General features: G+C 41.8%; 1 protein-coding gene across 1 annotated transcript in view; it reads left to right on the top strand.

Annotated features, from left to right (window-relative positions):
* The window catches only part of TBX18 (T-box 18), a 185114-nt gene that overhangs the window by 29241 nt on the left and 149873 nt on the right, over positions 1–6000 (top strand). The window lies entirely within an intron of this gene.

Genomic DNA, 6000 nt, shown 5'->3' with positions numbered 1-6000 from the left:
CATCTTTCAGAATAAAACAATATGTTAGAATAAAAAAGATATGTTTACAAAAAAAGATTAAATGGATCTTAAGGGTCTAGCCCAACTGCTTGTCATATCAAAACAGATAAAGTATCACCCACAAATATTTGCCCCTTGCGTACTTAGATTCACAAAACAGCTCTGTCATGTGTGTTGATAACTTCATATTCAGGAAATTTTCTTCTGTCTGATACTCAGTTGAAACATGCATTGCTGATTCCTTCTGGTCCTTCTCTCAGTGCTTATGGAGAAGAATCAGGGACTTTGCCTTTTTTTTTTTTTTTTTATAATTAGGCTGTCCTTATGCTCCCGTTTATGATCAGTGCTTGGCACTAGGTCCACGGTGAAGCAGTGCCACTGCACTATGGCACTGTAAAGAACTCCAGTTTAGCAGGTTCAGAACAGAAAAGACTTATCCTAAGGCCCACTAAAAAAATCTAAAAGGCAAAGCACTCTGTGTCTATTCAATTTGTTAAAAAGATAAAAAGAAAGTTTTCAAATTATATGAATATCAAAATGCAACTTGTCTGGATATAATACAGGGAAAAAAATCATCATGAATACAATATAAAACTTTGAATTACATTTTTGTCCTCGTCTATCCTATGATTAACGTTAAGGGAAAACTACATGAAGGATAAGGGAAAAAAAAAAAACTTTTATTATTTTATTACTTTAGTGCCATAGTCAAAATATTCTCGACCATTGCATGGTCCAATGCACTTTGTGTTTTGCAAACAAGTCAGTGGGGTAAGTTTCTGCTTGAAGAGGTTAGTAGCTTTATTCTATTTATTTTTAGGTGGATTTCATGTAAGCATTTACCTAAGTATCAGCAGAACCTGGAATCATCAACACAGTTTCTTGTCATACCATTCTCCTGTATCCTGGCCCAGGACATGTGGCCCGTTATACATTAATCAGCCTTCCCAAGCTCTGATTCATAAAATTGCTATGAACTGCATGCATTTCCATCACATTATATTTAGCAGGAATAAATTATCTGGGATGAAGGCATTTTAGGCATTTTCTTTTCAAATAAATATCTATATATTTTCCTTATGGCCAGGCTGGACTTAATGAATCTGATCTTATTTCATCTCAGGAGCAAAGATGTTTCAGGCTGGTTAACGGAGAAACTTGGCTCGGGCCACAGACTCTCTATGAGAATTTGATGATTATTAAACCATAGAAACTGAGTAGAAACACTGCCTTAGGTCCCATCGCCACTGCAGAGCAGATGGACAGGAAAACAAATACATAACTTTCCCTGTGCTGATACTGAGAATTAGAGTCTCACGCCTGCCTTTGTGGTAGATTCCTTGTATGACTAAGACAAAATAATTCAGAAAAATACTTTCAAAGGCAATTGTGGCACCAGGGCACCGAAGCGTCAGTGAAAGCCAAAGGGAGTATGCGAGCAAGTTTGAACCTCTGAGCTGCAATGCCTGCATCCCAGCCCTCCACCCCTGAGGTGGTTATAATTCTTCCAATCTTCCAAGTTATTTTGTCTTTTTATAGCGCAGGCAGTTTTTGGAAGGAGCTAACTGACCAGGCACAAATGGCTGGAAATTCAAGATTTCCATTTTGTGTGACAATATGGCATGTCAAAAAAGATTTCACTCTCACCAAAAGGAAAAATCTCTGTGTCTCACAGAGAAGAAACTTCTGGCAACTTTTTCCCTTCAGGAATGTCAAGATAATTTCTTTTGACTTCTAAAAAATGAAACAGAGCGGCCAGCTACCCCAACACAACTTCCTCCGTACAGGTTGTCATGGAGCCTGAGCGATCTGGACGATTTGGACTCCAGGGGGAATTATTTCCTTCTTGAACTAAAATGAATTGAAACAGACCTGAGATAGTTGTCCTTGTCAAAGATATTTACATGTATTTACACTGTTGAACAGGTCTGTTAGACAACAAAACCAAAACCTCTTTTTTTAACTTGCAGGTCTCCAGACAACATCTCCACCCTGGCCGATAGATTGTCTCTGTTTGCTCCTACATTGCTTAAATCATTCTCTAGGTATGAAAAGCTCTTGGCTTAAAGTGCTTCCCAGGATGACGGCAGAATTGCGCTAAAACATAAAAAGGAGCCAGCCAGATTGCAGTAGTTTTCTCCCTCATACCGACTCCAATAGTTTTATATAGTTTATGGATGATTTTTAACCTCACCAGTTCAATTAGTTCTTGGTTGTACCTATCTGTACTGGTTGTGAGGTCCTCAGAGAGTCTAAGCTCTTTATATCAGCGATCTTTGTCAAAATTGCCAAGAAATCACAATTTCTAAATGATCAAAGCAGAACAGTGAACGCAAAGTAGCTCCTCCAAGTGTCCGTGTTAAATGATGGAGTCCGCACTGGGAAAGCTAATTCAGTGCAGCTCATTTCTGAGGAATTTAGAAATTACCCTAGAATTATGCACTGAAATATTGTGAGAACAAATGATGAAGGAGAGTCCCTTTGCAAGAGGTCCTACTTCTCACTGAATGGAAGTGGAGAATTGTACCTATTTACCTGCTCATCCCTAGCTTTTGAGAGAAGAGCAGAAAATAGGGCTGCAGGGGAACATAAAAAACATGTAGTCCATCCTTCTGCCATGAGAAAGGATCTGCTGTTCTTCAGGCTTCACTGCCAGATATTTACCCCGCTTCTCCTCAGAAGCCTTCAATGGTGGAGCCTTCCTGAAGGCAATGTATTCCGGTGCTTCCAAATAGTTTTTTCTAACGTCCAGAATAAATCTTTTTGGTTGCATACTGCACTTATTATTTCTAACTCTAAATACCTAGGTGATGGAGAACAGGGGATTCCCTTCCTCACCAAAGTCGCCTTTTATGTATTTGAAGACTTATTATCCAGGTTTCTAGTAGGAAATTAAATGTGCTAGGGATAATTCTCTGGCACTGGATCAACTGGCATGCAGCAGCCAGTATCTACTCTGGCAACCTTCTTCAACCTCTAATACGGTCTGATCACATTAAATCTGCCAACTGGGAAAATTGCTGGGTTGTATCCCAAGCCATTTCCCTGTCCATTGCCCAGGAGAAAGCCAGTCATTCCAGGGCAAACCACGGTAGCCATCTCACCTCAGTCTCCCCTTCTCTTCTTCAAATTGTTGTTTCCATCTTTTCTCACAGGCCACATTTTCAAGATCTCCCTTCCTAACCATTGCTCTGTGGTCTCCTTCGCACTCACCCACCTCAAACCTGTGTGTGGTGCTTCAGCCAGAGCTTGGCCTGTGCTGAGAGGAACAGTGCTCCTCTGCCCTGCGGGCAAAGTCCTAATCATGGAGCCCTCTATTGCCTCTGTCTTCTTTGCAGCAACAAGATGTTGTTGACCTGTGTTCAGTTATGATCTGCTGGAAGCACAAGATCTTTCCTGCAGAACCCATCCATTTATTGTCTGTCCTTTACTTGTCCAGGTGATTATTCCTGGCTAAGTGTAACGTGTAGGCAGGAATCCTAAGTGAACAACATCATATCTCTTTGTCAGACCATTTCACCAAGTTGTTCTTATAGATATTTCTGACCTGCAGCTTCTCCCGCATTGATGTTATAAAAATCTTTGATATGCGACATCCAGATCATTAATAAATATACAAATGTTGCTAAAATCAGGACATGGTATTCTTAAAGAATACCATTTTCACAGTAAGTTAATGGTTAACTATTATCCAAGGGCACTGTTCCTACCTTTTTACACTCACTCAGCAATGATTTAATCTACACCACGTCTCCCTGGCTTGCCTTTATGAGGCAGTGTCAAAAACCCTGTTAAAATCACTGTATACAAACACTTATTAGCTCTCTTCTATCCATCCATACGGCCTGTTATGTTCTCAGAGAGGGAAGTAATTCGAACAGGCGCAGTGCATTCTGGAGCAATCCATCTGGCTGTTATTTGCATTGTTAATTTTTAGGTGCCTAGGATTATTTTTATTATTTATTCCAGTCCTATTCTGGGAATTGAAGCCAACATGTCACATCTATGATTCCAGCTGTGCTCTTTTAGAGACAGGAATGCTGCTTATCCTTCTCCTGCTTCTCAAACCTCACCTGAGGATTGCAACCAGCAATTGCAACCAGCAACTAGTGCAAGAGGGCTTTAGCTGGGTACTAAAGATGAATGGTGTGGCTGATCGGAAAGGCTCTAATTTATCTAAGTACTCCCTTGCCTTTTCTTCCCCTGTTCTAGCAGGAGATCTTACCTTTTATCTGCCATACTGTAGCTAAGCCACCCAATTTTAGTCATTACTTTCAATGAAGACTGAAGAAAAAAGCTTTTGGCCTTCAAGTGACCATTTGTCAATAGCTTTCCTTCAGCACTTTCTTGATTTTCCTCTTACAGAGTGACTTCTTGTTATCATTTTGTGCTTTTGCCTTCCTGATTTTGTCTTTTACTCTCACATTACTTATTTTGACCTTTAGCAATCTAGCCCGGTTTCCATTGCTTGTGTGTATTCCAATGTTTGAAATCAGGGAAGAGCTGGTTTATTACCATTGCTTCTTCTTCCCCTGTTTTGGAATAGTTTACTCTTCTACCTGCAGTATTTGTTTCTCAAAAAAAAAAAAAAAAAAAAAAAGTCAGGTCAGGTTTCCATAATTCCTTTCCCCTGTAAACTGTCTTTACACAAGATCTTACCTACCTGTTTTCTGCAGTTATTGAAATCTGCCTCCTTGAAGTCCACTGTTTTGATCTTGCTGCTTTCTTTCCTTTCCTATGGATCATAAACGCTGTCATTTTGTCACCTTTAACTCAATTTCCACCTTTGCATTTTCAGCCGTTTATTTCCAAAGCTGTAGAAATCTTCCCCCTACTCTCTCTGCTGGATTTTCTTTACCTACACGTCAAGAAATCATCATCAGCACATTCCTGGAGCTTGCTGAACACTCTGCCTACATTTTACGACACACGAAATGTGTCCACAGCTATTCTTTAAAACTGAGACCCATGGCAGAGAGTGGCCCACATCTGGACAGCTAAACCCTCTCACCCTCCAAAACTGGGAGCCCATACTCTGCCCAGGGAATCTGGCTGCTGCCCTCTGCTAACTCCAAGCAGTGTTTGGGAATTGTTATGGGACAGCGGCAGGTACCTGAGGACAAAAACGTGTCAGGAAATGTCCCAGCACTCCAGTGGTATGAATGGCAGTGTATCAACGCTGAGCAACATGCTCTGGAGCAGTTTCATTTACTGTGATAGATAAAAACTCTTGTCTCTCGGTTTTTTACTTTCTCAACAGGTTGCTGAAGAGTGAAGATCCCTGGAGAGCATTAGCTCCTGGAGGATCCTCCCAGTAGCTCACAAAATGCCATCTCTACCTGCATTTGTTGAGAGGGCTGTCCACAGTAGATAGCTATCGTGAGAGCACCTAAACTCCTTGCCCCCGTGATCAGACATTCAACAACATTTCCTCCCTCTGTGTTCTGGAGCTGAGAGCTATCCCAATGCATGAGGCAGCCATGCTTTCCTTCTCCCCTTTCCTGTCCTTTTTGAACAAACTGCATCATAGAATCATAGAATGGTTTAGGTTGGAAAGGACCTTGAAGATCATCAAGTCCCACCCCCCCTACCACGGGCAGGGACACCTCCCACTAGACCAGGTTGCCCAAGGGCACATCCAGCCTGGCCTTAAATACCTCCAGGGATGGGGCCTCAACAACCTCTCTGGGCAACCTGTTCCAGTGCCTTACCACCCTCAAAGTGAAAAATTTCTTCCTAGTGTTTAATCTAAACCTGCCCTCTTCCAGTTTATAGCCATTCCCCCTCGTCCTATCACTACATGCCCTAGTAAAAAGTCCTTCCCCAGCTCTCCTGTAGGCCCCCTGTAGGTACTGGAAGGCCGCAATAAGATGTCCCCGGAGCCTGCTCTTCTCCAGGCTGAACAGCCCCAGCTCTCTCAGCCTTTCCTCATAGGAGATGTGCTCCAGCATCCTTTTCTACTAACATGCCAGTCATATGAGTTATGCCACCATAAGCCTA

The sequence above is a fragment of the Charadrius vociferus genome, unplaced genomic scaffold (genome assembly GCF_000708025.1).
Source record: "Charadrius vociferus isolate BGI_N301 unplaced genomic scaffold, ASM70802v2 scaffold185, whole genome shotgun sequence".
In the NCBI taxonomy this organism is placed as follows: domain Eukaryota; kingdom Metazoa; phylum Chordata; class Aves; order Charadriiformes; family Charadriidae; genus Charadrius; species Charadrius vociferus.
This window is presented reverse-complemented; position numbering and strand designations above follow the sequence as displayed.